General features: G+C 40.5%; 1 protein-coding gene across 2 annotated transcripts in view; it reads right to left on the bottom strand.

The window, feature by feature from the left end:
• csmd2 (CUB and Sushi multiple domains 2) overlaps positions 1-17,721 on the bottom strand; it is a 261,451-nt gene that overhangs the window by 224,173 nt on the left and 19,557 nt on the right. The gene's annotated exons all lie outside the window — the stretch shown is intronic.

The raw sequence follows: 17,721 nt of genomic DNA on the forward strand, positions 1-17,721 counted from the left end.
GATGGATCGTCTTCATTTTTCAATCTACCTATTACAGTGTGTTATTAAGACTTTTATACAAACTTGGACCCATGTGTTTACTAGCACTAAAGCATCTACAGGTCAGCGAGTGCTTTTGACTGTTTTATCAGCACCATACTTAACTTTAAGGCTAGAGAGCCGGTTGACCCCCATCTACAGGGTATTACGGGGGACCTGTATTCACCAGCTGCTTTGTTATGTACACCTTGCTGGTACTCGGTATTAACTCGGTTGTTACTCAGGAGGCAGAGCAGGGCATCTACTAATCTGAAGGTGGGTGGTTCAATCCTGCTCCAGTCTGCATGCCAAAGTATCTTTGGGCAACATATTGAAACCCAAGTTGCTCTCCAGTGTGTTTCTAGGAGCATGAATGTTAGCTAGAATGGGTGTGAATGAGGCATGTTGTACGAAGTGCTTTGAGTTCTCCGATGGAATAGAAAAGCAATACATAAGAACCAGTCCATTACCATTTAGTAGGCTAGACCCCATTTTACCTTCAGAATTGCTTTAATTCGTCATGGCAGAGCTTCGGTGAAGTGCTAGAACCATTTAGAGTCCACACTGGTCCATACTGACATGACAGCATCACGCAGTTGCTGCAAATTCCTGAAACAAATCTTTCCTTCCACTTCATGCCGAAGGTGGATTGCAATCTGTTAACTGTGGAGGCCTTTGAGCACAGTGAACTCATTTTCATGTTCAAGAAACCAGTTTGAGATGATCTAAGTTATAATACTGAAAGCTACCACCAGAAGATGGGTTCACTGTGATCATAAAGGGACGGAAAGGTCAGCAACAATACTAAGGTCGGCTAAAAGATACTTGGTATTGAGGGGCCCAAAGCATGCCAAAATATTGCCCATACCATTACACCATTACAGCAGTCTGAGCAACTAAAGCAGGATGGAGCCACACTTTAATGTTGTTTGTGCCAAATTCTGAACCTAAGATCTGAATGTCGTAGCAGAAATCAAGTCTCATCAGACCAGGCAATGTTTCTGCAATCTGTTGGGTCATTTTTGTGACCACATGTGAATTTTAGCCTCAGTTTCCCAGCATGGTCTTCTGCTGCTCTAGCCCATCTTCTTCAAGATTCCACTTTCTGTGCATTCACAGTATGTTCTTCATACCTTCTTTATGACAAGTGGTTACTTAACTCACTGTTGCCTTCTAGCCTTTCTCCTCTGACCTCTTGAATCTACAAGGCATTTTCACCCAGAGAAATGACCGTCGTCTGGAAATGACAGAGATAGTTGTGTGAGGAAATCCCAACAGATCAGCAGTTTGTGAAATACTCAGACCAGCCTGTCTGGCAATAACTACCATGCTGTACTCAAAATCACATAAATCCCCTTTCTTCTTCATTCTGATGCTCAGCTTGAATGTTAGCAGGTCATCTTGACCATCACTACATCTCTAAATCCACTGGGTCATTGCCATGGGGTTGGCTTAACAGATATTTACATTAACGAAAGGTATACCCAAAAAAGTGGACTTCCCAGAACATCATTTTGATTCTTGAACTCTACTAATATAACTTTGCATGATTTTCTCTGATGATTCTTTGATGCCCTTCATCCTCTGTGAGAAACAAGCCATTTAGGCTCATCTCCCGTTTAAGGCATCTTTCTTCTGATTGGCTGAAAAGCAGGTGGGTGGAGCTTTATTAATCACAGCTAGAGTTAAAACCTCATGCTGACAAACTTTGGTGATCTTTAATATAAGCACCCACCACTGTAACAGCATATGACAGAATATTGGGGAAAAAAAGCAAAATGTGTCCATTTTAAATAAATGTAAAAGGGAAGTGTTTAAAACATGAATCACAAATGTGAATAATAATGTAATATTTCTAGCTGACACACTCTCCTTTGCAAATAACAGTCTCAATAACTAGAAGCCTTAATAAAGAATTCTAAAATGAACAACAAATGCGCTCCGACACAGGAGAAGTAAAAAAACACAAATGAATTCTTTGCTCATTCATTTCCCCTTTGTAGAGACATAAGTCAATTACACTTACAGCACACAAATCAAGGCTGACAAATAGAACAAGGTGACGTTCACACGTCCACCGTGTTTTCCCCGGGTCCGCACAAATCGCTTTGCAATAATCCTCAGGCCAAAAACAATTAGTGATCAAATAAAACGAATGCAGTGTTGTGCAGTTCTCGCTCCTAGGAGAGTGACAAAGCTAAGTGGTAGCCATGAGATATGCTGTTGTTTACTGGCTTGTGCCAGCAGTGGTGTGAGCCTCTCCTTGTGTGCATATATGTCAGTGGATATATAGAAATTACGACACGCCGTGACGAAGTCAATGATCCAGGAGAGGGAGAAAAAAAAGACAGATTAAAGAATTGCAAATGAAAACAAACTATAAAAAGGTTATTGCACATTTTAGTCGTACTCAACTGCAGGGATGTTGAATTCGTTTCAAATGGTGTGCCACATACAGTCCATTTTGATCCTAAGTGGGCCAAACCAGTGAAACTTCCCTTTCTGTGAGCATAAAGAAGTTTAACTACACATTGAATCCCTAAATATAAGGAAAAGAAGGGCAATTTCAACAGTATTTCTTAGTTTTCTATAAAATGCTGCTGTAGTAAATAAAAGAAATGTATCAGCATGACTTAAATTGCAAGAAATGTGTGAAATTACAGGACTAAAAAAGTTTCTGTGAATTCACAAAAAATATGCAGCTTTGTTTTTGGTGTTTTTAAATGTAGACCAATTGTATGAAAAAAAAAAAATCTATAGTAGATCATAAAAAATAGAAACTCTTCAGTAATTTAATCATTACTTAATTATTTGTTGTATTATGAATGGCCATTGTGGAGATCTTTATCAGTAGGAGAGGCTGAAAAATTTATTAAAATACAATTAAGTCCAAAATTTATGCCCTCCTTATTTTCCAAAGCCGTCCAGTGGGTCAGATTAGAGTATTTGCCATGAGGATTCTGTCCACAGGGCTTTATGTTTATACTAATAAGTATTGGGTTTATGTATATGTATTATCTATGGCTTTAATAATATACTGATAGAGGCACATTTTAATGTACTGCGCTAAAAATGACTATCCTTATATTGTTACTGTTGCTGCCATTGGCAGCAGTAATCGCTGTTGCCCAAACACTCACCTAATGCTTTGTGAATGTTTCATTATGCCTAAATAACCAGGTTTTATAATGCCTGGTGCAAACAAGATCAAATCATGCGTTGGTGAGTCAGCCTCACAAGCATCAAGATTTTTAATGTGTAATACGCAGATCAGGCCAAGTGTAGTAGCAGTAGGAGTGAGGCTTGATGAGGAGATGTATATGAAAACAAAAATGTGTCAGCGCTGCACTTTCCAGAACCGCTCGAAATCGCATTCAAATGCAGCCATTTGGATCTTTACAGATGTTTAGCGAACATGAGGCTTTTCACTTGTATGCTCATCTCATCCTCTCTCTGCAATTTAGTGGTAGTTTTTTTTTTTCTCCCATCAGTTAAAGTTGAAGCACAACTCACATTTCACTTCAAGTCCTGAAATTGGGTTCATGTTCAATTTGCGTTTGGAAGAGATTTTTAACCAAGTGACTTCCCATCCACACGAATGTCATTTTTGTGTTGATGTATTGATGCTGAAGCAGCATTAACGGTTGCTAGGAGAAGTTCACATTTTCTGAAGAGAAAATAAAACCCCAACTTTTTTTTTTTTTTTTTTAATTTTATGAATTAGCTCGCAACAGCAAGCATGGTTCATTCTCATCCACATGTGGTGCTGCTTTTGCTGCCTCTTTTTTAACTTATGTTGCTCTTTCATGAAGAGATCCCCTCCTCCAGTACAAAGCTCAGAGGGAACAATTACTTCCCCCATATACATAACAGAAATAGAGTTGGCATACCATCAATGGGCATTCATCAGACCTATTTGAGTCCCAGAATGGATCTAAAACAGGAGCAGGGTTTAAAGGTCTAAAGCTTTAATTGGTAAGTTTCACTTAAGAGAAATCTTCCTACTAGGAAATGATATTTTAAACAACAGTGTGCTCTAACTGGAAAGGTCTTAGGTAAGGACCTTTCCTGTACAACATCACAGTATTCCTGTGAACAAATCCCCATTCATGAATAAATGTTTTATTTTATTTTTTTTCCCACTTCATGACTGCGGTGAACAGATTCTTGACCTCAAACCCATCCAACATCTTTGGAAAGAATTGGAATGCCTACTGTTAGAGAGAGTCCTTGTCAGCCAACATCAGTGCCTCACCTCACTAATGCGTTTGTAGCAGAATAAAAGCAGATCTCTGCAGCCAAGTTTCTAATTCTTTCCAGGACAGTGTGGACAAATTTAGCAGGTTTTTAGCCCCCTGTCTTTTGGGTTCAGATGTTCAGCAATCATATATGGGTGTTGCGTTCAAATCAAAAGCATTGATTGTTGATAAATCACTCACGCTGAAGATGCCCTCTGGGCAGTTGAGTGATTGGCATAATTTTGCTTTTGTACAGGGTCGCAATGGATGTGAAATGAACCAGTCAAGATGTGATTATAAGACTTTTAGCTCTATTTGAAGGAGTATAAGCAGAGCAGGCTCAAAATAATTGGACAAACTAACCAAATTTTAAATCCCAGGATTGTTTTTAAGAATTAAATGCAAATTATTTGCAGTCTGTGACTACCTGAATTCATTCCTGGCCCTTTGCGAGGCATTCAGTGCCGCTACCTTCAGTTAATGTTTGCTGCTGATTCTTTCTGCTTTTAATTTTATCTTTGGTACGTTAAAAGCATGCTTGATCGAGGTCGTCTACTAAACCTGTTAATGTAGCTTCCATTTATTTACCTGTCAGGCAATGTTTAAGGTCACTACAGCGTTGCTACATGGTTACATCATCAATGAACATTGGTGAGCCATTTCTACTGGCATAAATACAATTCCATGCCATGATGTGCTTTCTGTCATGACCTCTTCCTTTCCTCGATGTTCTTCTTGGTTTCATTTGTCTGTCACCTGTCATTTAGGGGTTTTTTTTGTTTGTTTCTTTGTTTGTTTGTTTTGTGAAAATGAAATTATCTGAAAAAATTAGCTCCCAAAAGTTACAACCTTTTGGGAGCTAAGGTTGTAACTTAGCTTAGCATAGCATCAATTCCCCACTAAGTCTGCAGAGGGAAGCCTCTAATAAAATGCAGAACACGCTTGGGAATAAGATCTGATTAGCCAGCAAGGCTAACAGGGACACAGTGACCAATGGAGCGCCCAACCAACGCTATTGAATTTCTAAACATCAATCTTCTTTTGCTTTTGTGGCAAAGATGATCAAAAAGCAGCAGAGAGAAATGAGACACTGGGAGAAAAAGAGAGTGTGTATGAGTGCGTAATAGAAAAAAGAAAAAATACTGGATCCAGAATTAGCTGCAGGCTCGTACAAATATTGTATATATGCCAGTCGTCTTATTTCTTGGATATTGTCAACGACCTTCCCTTTAGTTGTTTTATGCCTGTAGATCTAAATATTGATGCCCTTATCATGTGCATCTTAATTGTCTTTTTTGGAATGAAGACTTTATTAATCTGTTCTATTAGCATCTTTATATTTTAGCCCTTCAACAGACTGGGAATCTGTCCACGGTGTACCTCTCGCCCTATGCCATCTAGGATAAGATTCAGGCTGTATGTAACCATGAATTGGATAAGCAGAATAAGATGGATGGATGGATTAAGTGAATGGATAGATTGTAGTGTATGTAAACCCAAATTGACATCCTTGCTCCTTGCTATGTAGTCACTAACAGTATTCTTAGAGCAGAAAATGCTGAGTTAACCTTTAACCTTTTGACAACTAAATAAGCATGACAGTAACTGGTCAAATGCAAGAGGGGTCTAATTACAAGGCAGGAAAATCCTTTTGACACAGCATTGTGTACGTGAGTGTGTGTGTGTGTGTGTGTGTGTGTGTGTGTGTGTGTGTGTGGATATGACTGCTTTATCCATTATCACATTTCACAAGGTGTTTGTATAGCTAATTAGACTGTTATGCTGTGTGTCTCCAAGGGATGAACAGGCAAAAACAAAGAGAAAGGGTGAAATCAAGGAAGAAATACGTGACTACAGCCATATCGAGGAAAAAACAAACAAACCAAAAAACTAAATCAACATGGCTGTAAAAATACACCACAGATTTGCCCAAGCTTCCAAACAAGTGGTGCACAAGGGCAACATCTGTGCTTCATAGTCCTGTAGATTACAGCTAAAGGGAATGTAGTTCCTTTGTTTTAGGGCATGTGGATCTGTGCTACCATATTGCGTTTGCTGGCTGTTTTTCTGCTGTTTTCTTTCTTCTGTAGTGTAGTCTATAGCATTCATAAAAAGCCATGTTATTTATTAGTAGTAGTAGTAGTATTTGGTTTCAGATGAGTCTGACACATTTTTCTGCAAACACAGTAATCACAGAATGGACAGATTAGAGCATTAGTCCAAATGTCAACTCATGTGGAAATTGGCTGCAAAATGGTATATGGTGCTGCACTGAAAACCTCCTTGCTTTGGTGGCTTCCAGGCTGCTATAGTTGCCAATAGTTTTCATGGAAAATACAGACTTGTCTGTAAACAGTTGCAAATTACTCACCAAGCAGTAGTGAAACTCTGAAAAGTGCAACATAAATCAGAAAAGGAGACGGTTAGCCTTCAAAGTAAGAGTTGCAGGGAGGAAGCACAAGTTTTACTTTGAAGGCGAATGTCCTCGGTTTCTGGATTGCTTCCTTTGAGTTTCATGCAGCAGCTCTGTTCCTTTAAGGCAAAGGCTCTGTCGATGGCGACTCCAGACTGTCAGTCTGCCTCAGATTTTAGTTTCAGCCTCTCATCAGTTGCCCATGAATACAGTGCATGCTGTCATTTAGATAAAAGAATAGGCAGTTCTAAAAGGTTGAGTTGAATCCTGGATCGTTGACTGACACTTTGACTTTTGAGTTTCATGCAGCAGCTCTGTTCATACACAATTCTTTCTTAGCAGTAACAGCAAAAGAATCACAGGGTCTGGAGTCGCCATCGACAGAGCCTTTGCCTTAAAGGAACATGGCCTTGTTAGTGACCTTTGTGTGACGTACATTAGTGGCAGAGTCAAAGTCTTCAGTGACCCCACCGTTCTTTATATTTTGTTAACAAAATGGGAAATAAGTTTATTGGCAAACATACATGGTAGTATAGTTTATAAGACAATAACAGGGGTTCTGTAATTCTAACAAGCTTGATATTGGAATCTGGTTTGGACACGTTTAACAGTGTCTTTAACACTGACTGAACTCTCATAGGCAAGCTTTCTTGTCATTTCTTTACGTAGTCTTCAGGAATAGTTCTCTAGACTTCTGGAAGGACATTCAAAGCTCGTCTTTAGATGTTGCCTTTGTTTTGTTCTGTTCTCTGTCAAAATGATCCCACACTGCCTCAAAAATGCTGAGGTCTGGGCTATTTGGCATCTTGATGCAAATGATGTGTTTTTGTGACAGGTTGCTGGTAACAAGCTGCCTAACGACACAATTTAAAATTGGTTCTCTGCTAAGTGGTCTATCATGTGTATTCACTTAATAGCTCCTCTAGAGCAAAATATAAAGAAATGAAGGGTGACTCAACACTTTTGCACAGTACTGTATTTTGACATAAAGTACTGTGCAAAAGTGTTGAGTCACCCTTCATTTCTTTATATTTTTGCTTAGTGTTTAGCGTAGCAGCTATCAAAATGTTGTGCACTCTGTTTACTGCCTTCCCCATCATTCCTCCAAAGCTGTTTTGTACAGATGCCACACTGGTGTAAAGACATGGCAGCATTTTCAATTTTTTAAGAATCTTTTAAATGTTAAATGCAGACAGTGTGCAAGAACTACAATGTTATGACTGTTTAATTTGAGGGATTAAATTGATCGAATTAGAAATAATCTAGTTAGAAGTTAGAGTTGTGCAAGTTTGAATGACTTCCAAAAATATCCAATTGAACATACTGTTTCATCCAAATAAGCACAAACTTTTCAGAGACAGTCTTCATTTCATTTCATTTCATTTATTAAAAAAAACAATCACTGTGGAGACATATTCATTATAATTAGTTTTTATTTATTTATGAATATCCTTGTTGTAGATTGATCAGTCCAAAATAACTGGAACAAAGTGAAATTATATCAACAGTGGAAAAAAAAAGCTATGACAAGTTAGCTTCCCTGTCTGCCTGTCTCATTTCACAATGTTAAACCCAGACAAGCCGTGCATGCTTTGCACTTATGAGCCTTACTCTGCCTTGGGTATTGTAATTGTAAAATTGTGACTGACGTGATTTGCATAAGTTGTCATGCAAATCAACAAATTGAATTCCCTGCAGTGAGAAAAGCATAGCATCCACCTCCCACCAACCCTTTGTTACGTGGTGTTTATCTGCTTCGATCATGAAGTTTTTGGCTTTGTCTCAGTTCCCATCATATCTGCAGTTTCTCTTCACGTTAAATTCTCTACAAAGCTGCCAAAATGCCAGCAAACACTTAAATGAAAACAATGCTTATCGCCCGATGCTCGTTAGGTTTTTGAACGCTGGACTAATTGGCAAAGATAATTATGTGGTGACTGATAAAAGCAGTATGCGAACCAACAAAGCAAAAGTGCTTCACACAACCTTTAGCTGTATAGCTGTTATTATATGGAATACAGTGCTGTGCAAAAGCCATGAGCCCCTTCTTGCTTCTTTATTTTTTGTTAGAAAATGGGAAATGGGTGCATATATACAGTATGTAAGGCAAAAAAGAAAAAATCTAATGAGCTTGAAAGTCAATAGTTGGTATCATCATCTTTATTGTTGAACACAGCCTGAACCCTCTTAGGCGAGCTTTCTTGTAATTTCTTTAAGTAGTCTTCAATTCTCCAGGCTTCTTGAGGCACATCCCAAAGCTCTTCTTTGTTTTACAGATTGCTGTACACACATACATACATACAAATTTGGATTCATCACCCTGTAAGACCTGTTGTCGCTGATTTTAAGCTCAGTCCTTGTTAATCAGCATTTTCTCTCCATTTTTCTTTCCGTAAGAAACGCTTTTTGACAGTCACCCTTCCCCTGAGACCATTTCTGATGAGGCTAGATGGACCATGGTCAGATGCATTTTCAGTTCATGTGTCAGTACTATTGCTGAAGACCACTTTAAAAAGTTACAAGAAAGTCTGCCTCCTTGGAAGCAAAATATAAAGAAATGAGGGGTGGCTTGAGACTGTATTGTGAATTTTCAAAGGAAGACTTCACTAACTCAGTATTCTATCCGATCCAGCCAAATTAAATTTCAGATTTTCTTTTGCTGGAAACATAGACTGCATTTAAAAGATGGACGTAACCACTGTCTCTAAATGAGATGTCAGAAGTATGAAGTGTTTCTCAACTGAGAAACTATGAACGCTGCACTGTTACATAGTAGTGAAAAGTGTTAATCACCCCCTTAAATCATGCCCTATCTTGTAGTCCTACTGGGTGCATAATTTTCAAAAAGAAACATCATGTTGTGTTAGTATTAATATTATTAATAGTAGCAGGGATAGTCCATTAGCAAGTCCATTAGCAGGTTCATACCCAGGGAGAACAAGCTAGAGTCGACTAAGTACATTACTAAAAACTTACATAAGAAATCCCCTAGACCAGCGGTCCCCAACCTTTTTTGCACCACGGACCGGTTCAATGTCAGACAATATTTAGGTGTCGCGGATAAATACAACAAAATAAAATGATATGACCAACACAAAAACTCTGGTATTTTGTAAATATAATAATAAACCCGAAATCACTGTGTAGTTGTGTTGGTGCATTTCAGCGTCCTCTTGTAATGCGCCAACAACATTGAGAGTAACATCTTCCTCTCTGCCTCTTAATGCTCTCTGGTCACTATGGTAACATGTAAATATTTCTTTCAAAATAAGACACAACTATCCATCCATCCATCCATCCATCTTCATCCGCTTTATCCGGGACCGGGTCGCGGGGGCAGCAGCCTAAGCAAAGAGGCCCAGACCTCCCTCTCCCCAGCCACCTCCTCCAGCTTATCCGGGGGAATACCAAGGCGTTCCCAGGCCAGCCGAGAGATATAATCTCTCCAGCGTGTCCTGGGTCTGCCCCGGGGCCTCCTCCCGGTGGGACATGCCTGGAACACCTCACCCAGGAGGCGCCCAGGGGGCATCCTTGTCAGATGCCCGAACCACCTCAGCTGGCTCCTTTCGATGTGGAGCAGCAGCTGCTCTACTCTGAGAAGTTCGGATGGCCGAACTTCTCACCCTATCTCTAAGGGAGAGGCCAGCCACCCTTCGGAGGAAGCTCATTTCTGCCGCTTGTATCCGCGATCTCGTTCTTTCGGTCACTACCCACAGCTCGTGGCCATAGGTGAGGGTAGGGATGTAGATCGACCGGATGATCTGGCAGGTGCCCGAGAGAAACATGAGTATATATGTACTGGAGATAATGATTTAACTAAACAGGTGTAGTAGTAGGTTTACGATAATTGGTGGTTCTAAGGTGGCCATAGGTGTGAATGTAAGTATGACTGGCTGCCTGTTTCTCTGCATTGGTCCTGTGACAGGACAGCTGGCTCGATGGATGGGTGAATTGATGAAATTAGCAATACATCCCAGCATTAAACTCATAAAGAAAATGGTTAGTGGGATCATTACTTTAGTGACTCATCCCCTGCTGGCCATTTCAAACAATGCAAGCTTAAGTGAGTTTTGGATTTGCTTTAAAGCAGGGGTGGGCAATCTCAGTCCACAAGGGCCGGTGTTCCTGCAGGTTTAGATCTCACCTTGGGTCAACACACCTGAATCACATGATTAGTTTGTTACCAGGCCTCTGGAGAACTTCAGGACATGTTGAGGAGCTAATTTGGCCATTTAAATCAGCTGTGTTGGTTCGAGGACACATCTAAAACCTGCAGGGACACCGACCCTTGTGGACTGAGATTGCCCACCCCTGCTTTAAAGGGTTTAACCTGTGCTTTAGGACTACTCAGAGTCAGTCACAAAATTAGTCTGCAAAATGGTAAGGCCCATTCATGTAACCGTTCTTTTTCATTTTACCCCTTTCATTCAGTTAAACTGAAACTAAACTCATTCAGATTTTCTGCTTTTTATGTGATACTATGCACATGAAACACTTTATCAAGTGAGGCTGTACAAGGCAAAAGGTGCAATTACTGTATGTAATTTCCTTTTGGAGAACTCGTTGTGACTAAAATGTAAACAGGGTGAGCTACATGGGCATAATTATAGCACTATTTGTAGAGGTAATAATTACATCCTTGGAGGCTTAGATGTGCTGGTTTTCCAAAATTTCAGAGTATTCCTTTGACTCTATAAAACTGAAATCACCAGCACAAAAGGGCCGAAAATTGCATATTCTTTTTTGGCACGGTGCGCTTCATATTTAATCTTTTATCTCAGCAGGACGGCATTTAATTTCATGCTGTTGTTGCAGTGTACCCTGTTAAGAGCATTGATAGGCCACGGGATGGGGGGGGGGGAGAATGTCAATAGCAATAAACACAATGAGTGATACACGGGATGCGAGATATAAATTCACAGGCATCTAGTTGATTATTTCTCTAATCTGGGGTTACTGGGCCTAATAATTCTGCCTTACAGGTGGGCAGATGCCATAAATCTCAACATCGTTTCACTTTTTCCCGACGCGGTATGATGAAAAACAAACTATCACTCTTCGTCCTGTTTTTAGCAGTCTGTCGTTAAAGCTGGCGTTGATAAGTGGCAGTCTCTCCATTAACAGCCCAGACTCAAGGGAACCATAAATCCAACAATGTGTGTGCATGTGTGTGTCTCTGTGTGTTTGCTTGTGCATGTGCTTGCACATGTCTGGGAGTGTGCGTATGAAAAGAAGAAGAAGAAGCTATCAACATGTTTACATGGAGTGAATGACCGTTTGCAAGAGTCGTGTTGAATAAGAAGCTCAATCACGATCAGCACAAACTAATAAAACCATGCAGCCTTGAACCGTATTTCTCACACGTGCAGAAATCAAACCCACAACTTCTTCCTTTAGATGAAGAGATGAAAAAGACACCACGCAACGTGTTAATATCTCAGGGCTGAGCAGAAGAAAAAGGCAATGCGCATGTTAAGCATGCCTGACCCAGCGCGCTGACGTGCGCGAGTCATTTTGCAGAGTGTGTGTTGTGAGGGATTGATGGTCCGGGCCTTCAAGCGGGGAAGAGTTATTGGGAGGAATGAAGCGCCACTATACGTCACCCGCTCTCACCATGACCCGCAGACATTGGCTCTTTACACTCTTGACTCGCCGACTAACAATGTACTCGTTCACACATACAATATGAGACGTGGATAGACAAATTATAGAGTATCTAAAGCTAGATATAGGTGCTGTAAACTACTAAATGCACATCCATATCTTTTTATGTGAGCAGCTACTATAATTGAAGAGAAAAGGTTCATAAAGAGCAGAAAAGTCTAAAACAAAATCTGTTTTCCAGCTTGCTATATTCCATGAAAGTCCCTGTGTGTCTGTGTGTGTGTGAATAAACCTTGATTTTGTCGACACTGAATCAGCTTGCTGAGATGGGCTATGATCTAGCTCCCCTTTTGTAAGCACAGACTGAGCGCACACACCCATTTGCACACATACACGTCCACATATTGTGACACCCCAGCCTCACAGCACTGAGGGCTGACAATAGTGTTAATGCCACTCCCAGAACCATGCGTCAGTGCTCCTTATTTAGGTCCTATCGAGCCCGCGGGCTGAAAATCTGTGCCTTCCTCGCCTCCTCCTCACTCTCGCCATCCCTCCTCTGACACCCCTCTTTTTTTCCCCCCAGACTGCCAAGGCTTAAATCCCTCTGTTCCATCACCGCATCAATGAGACGAAGGCACGTTGGGAGAGGTGCCTTCACACACCCCAGCAGCTTTTCCATGTGCTGAAATGTACTCGGTGCTCCCTGACTCGTAGTAACAATGTGTAATGTGACACGGAAGTGAGAAAAAGATTGCTTTTCACAAGTGAGAAATGTGCACTTTTGTGCATAGAGGCTCAGTCTCACATAAGGTCAGCTGAGTGATGCTTTAACTTTTGGAAGGCCTCTCTGACTGCTATGCTGTAAAAGCACAGACTCTTTAACCCAAGTCACCCGGGGTTAGTGGATTCTAGCGAAAAATTTCCTAATGATAATTTAAATGTCATTTAGCAGCAATAAAATAGAAATATGCTCTTGAACATGGATTTTGTATGCTTTAAACCAGCTATCTTACTACTTTGTACAAAAGGTATAGAAATTTAGGAAAAGGTTAGTCTTAATCTAATTATAATCTAATTAGCATTTATTTGCAGTGATGGTGCGAGCGGGCAGCACAGTGACACGGTGATTAGTGTTGTTGCCTCACAGCAAGAAGGTTTGAATGAACCATCTGGCCGGGGCCTCGGATAAGCAGAAGTAAAAATGGGTGGATGGATGGATGGATTTATAGTATCAGCATGAAGACTGAAAGCAGATGAAAACAACTGGCCTCTTTGTGCAATAAAATGATCTGACACAGCATGTCTAGTTCTATCATTAGACTAATAGACACCACAGAAGCACAGGAACTTGCTAGCTATGGTTAAATTGTTCTTAAGGGAAGTGCGTGCTAAGTGTCAGTCAGTGATATATTGCACTTGCAGGTGAATGGTTGGCAGAGGCAAGCAGCTTCATATGTAAAGAAGAAAACATGGAAACTGCCGTCAACAGAGTGTGTCAGATGACACAGTCCACAACAAGAGGTTATTCATTATAACATATTTTATGTCTAAAAAGTCATAACCCTCAATTTAATCTTCATATCAAAAGTTGAGGAAGGTGGCTGTAGTAGACCATACACCGTGACTTTTTTAAAAGCACAACTTAAAGCCATGCTTTCCATAAAGAGTGCTAAAGAGAAAAAAGAAAGAAATAGTGGAAAGGTGAGATGTTTTTTGGGCGATAGTATCAGTTAAGGAGCACAGCATGGACTGAACTGGCCTGGTGGAGGCCTAGATCCAAAGCAGGATCAGTACGTTGTCACTTAACAAGGGGATTGTTGTCACAGACAGGATATAGAGCTGAAATAGGCTAAGCCTACAGAGATCTGTGCACTGGCTGTCTGTGGCAACCGACACTTTTAACCCCTAATGCTGTCCAGTCATATAGCATGTGATACAACCTTGAACTTTGAATTCTTTTCTTTTTTGTTCTTACTTTGAAAAGAACTACTCTTACTATTCATGCTAAGCTACTTTAATTGCTCCAGCTCTGAATTCAGTGTATATGAAAACGATTGAAAATGGCTTAAATGGGTTAAAATATGCAATATAAATATGGTTCTCTATAAAATTGTATACATCTCTCTTTCGTGGTTTCATTCATTCTTTTTCATTTTTAAAGAGAATGTTAAATGATTTTTACAACAACTTCCACCACACCATCGAGCACCCACGATGAACTTGACCAATTAATCACCTTGCCTTTGAAATGCAATGCTCTGTTTAATTAACAGTAATCAAATACCAGCAGCAGCTTGTGCTTGTGTTGTGGGATTTAAATCAGTGAGTCTTAGTTCTGCGCACTTCTTTTTCAAACACCTGAAATTTCCTTCGAGTTTTCTGTCTGCTTCCCAGGTATCAGTTGGGATCGGCAGTTTAATGAAGTGCTGCAGCAACAGACTGACTCACATATGCATTTCTTAAGGAGTGGCAGTGACTCATAAAGCAACTACTGCAGGAGAATATATGCTCGCAAACACCCGCCCACCCACACCCACACACACCAGAGTGCATATATACTTTGAAATACACACACACACGCGTATACATAGCTAATTTGTAACCCAGCATTCCCCTGATAACACCGTTTTTCTTGGCTTTGCTGTGACAGCAGCGAATAAATTAATGGATAAATAAACAAATCCAGCACAGAGTGACTGCTTTGAATAGGAAATGAAAGGTGATCATTTGAATATGAAATTAGGGAAAACATTTATTTTATTTTATTTTTTTTATGACGACTTGAGATCAAAGAAAATATTTAAAGCTTGAAGGGCCACACGGTGATGCACAGAAAGCACTGATCAAACTTAGCAAAAAAAAAAAAAAAAAATGCATGCAAGACACAAAATGGAGAGCAGCAAGAAGAGATAAGATTTTTGAAAATAGGTGTGGATGGAACGGAGGGCGAAGAGCAAGGAGGATGGGAGGAAAATTACCTCTGACACAAGTGGGAGATGAGAGAAGAGAGAAGGTTGAAATTATCACGTGTGCGTCTGCGTGCGCAGGAAAATGCGTGCACGCGTGGGGGTGTCAGTGCAAATATACAAGCGTTCTGACAGACGCCTGTTGACCGGTAAAAGCTGCTTGCTAGCTTAATCCCGAGCTCACTCAAAGATACAGTCTGAAGTCTGACGTTATTACAAGATGCCTCTTTTGAAAGGAGAGGAACTCTCATCAAAGTCAACACAAACAAAATCCCCAGCAAGAACTTCACTGCTTCTCCATCTCGTTCACTATTTCATCGCCCCCCTCCCCCAACTTTCTTTTTTTGTGATCGTCTTTTTAAATTCATTTTCTTTTCTTTCACTTATTTTCAAAGGACTTTGACAGAGAGAGAAACGCTTCCTCCCCTCCTTCCCCACCCCCACCCCTCTGTCCCGCCGGAGCATCAATATACAACAAGGCCCAGAAGTCCAAACAGCAGAAAGGCTGGGTGAGAACAGGGCAACACCAATCCATAATGGATTTTCTTCTCTCTTTCATTTGCTTTCTGTGGGGAGATGCTGTAGAGGCACCACTGGCACAAAATGAGAGATGCAGAGGAGGGGAGGGGAAGGGGAAGAGAGGGGGTGAGAGCTAGAGAGAGAGAGAGAGACATATTGACGGGGAAAAACAGAGAAGGCCCGACGGAGACTCGAAACAGTGTCGGTGACAAGAGCGCTTAACATTTTTCTCATTTGTCTGCAGAGGGCTTTCATATGCTTTAAAATGCGAGGCCAAGCTCGTAGCAGAAGGTGACAGGAACTAAAAGCATTTTTCGGTGTGGCTTTAATTGATCAAACGGTGAAATTGTCTCTAATTAGGTGAGTGTGTTAGCAAGAGGGCTGCCAAGAGGTTAGCTAGATAGCCTGCAAGCAGCGATATCCCAAAATAAACTTAATTGAATCAATGAATTGAAGCTCTCCGGCTCTATCTTTTATAATTGCAGCTGATATAAATAGAATGTTTACTTCTAAAATCTCAAAACCAAACACGGACTGTATGAGTTTCACGGGAAAGCACGAGGCAGGATTCTCTAAGGGTATTAAATTGGCTGAACTGGAGGAAGTTGTTTCAGAAATTGTTTGTTTGAGTCTCCACACCCAAGTGAGAAGTTATTTCTTTTCGTGGGAAGCTCTCAAGCATAAAATGTGCCCAGAATCCCAGGGAATAACCCCGGATGCCATCGCAGGGTCCACAGAGTCCGTATGGTATTAGTCACCAAAGAGTCTGCTCCAACTGCTTCTGAATGCTTCACTGATTTTAATCTTGATAATTTCCCCTCTTTTCCAGTTACCTGTCCATTGCCGTCATCAATACCGTTGAGGGCAAACGACTCAAAAAGTACAATTTAATTGATTAAAATCAGGGTTTTCTTTTCAGATTCCCAAGATCTTTGTAGTGGCTGCATTAACACGGATTTGGGAACGTGGCGCCATCTTTGACGCAAAATCTGAGCATTCAAAGGGGTGAGTGGTTGGGCAAAAAGTACCAAAGCTTGTCAGTGGAGCACTAATGTACCTGTAACGAGGGGTACTTATTTGTACTTCAGTGAGTTTTGAACCTCTGGTGACACTTTGGTACTTTAATGTAGCAGTGCAAAAAGTGACTGTTCAAAATGGCTGCAGGGTGCCCGTCATTCACGCACTTAAAAATGGACTGGGACAGAATACTTTTCTAATCTTATTGATCAGGTTTATCAAGCTCATATCTGCACCTGCAGGCACAGGGAAAACACAGGCAGGTTCAAATCCAGAACCCTCTTGCTTCTGTGCCACTATGGTGCTGAAGTATAGAACAGATACTTATCAGACTGTATTAAATGCTTTTCATTTAACTTAAATGAAACGATTAAACCTTAAAATATGAAAGCAACGCTGATATTTCAATTTTGCATTAATCCAAATACAGACACTTATACAGTCACTTTTTTAGGTACCTATAGACCTATAGACATGGTCAAGAAAACCTGGTGAAGTTCAAAGTGTTCATCAAAATGAGAAAAAAATTATGATTTAAGTGGCTTTAAACATGGCATGCTGGAGTGCTTGCTGGTGCCACATGGGCTGGTCTAAGCATTTCAGAAACTGCTGCTGATCTACTGGAAGTTTCTATCCCAAGCATATTTACAGAGAGTGGTTCAGAAACAGGAAATATGAATGGCAGGTCTCTGAACGAAAATGCCTTGTTGATGTCAGAGGTCATAGTATGATCAAGTTAATAGTAACTCAATAACATCTCGTTTCAACCAAGATATGTAGAAGTGCATCACTCAGCGCTAAGCACAATGAACCTCGATGTAGCCACACAGATTTCCCAGCAGTGTAAAATGAGTGGTCAGGCATATCTATTCATAATTACAGTAAACATGATGTTAAGTGCAGGTTTCTTGGCAAGCCACATCCATAATATAAATTAACATGG

Source organism: Simochromis diagramma, unplaced genomic scaffold (genome assembly GCF_900408965.1).
Source record: "Simochromis diagramma unplaced genomic scaffold, fSimDia1.1 OVJJ01000753.1, whole genome shotgun sequence".
In the NCBI taxonomy this organism is placed as follows: Eukaryota; Metazoa; Chordata; class Actinopteri; order Cichliformes; family Cichlidae; genus Simochromis; species Simochromis diagramma.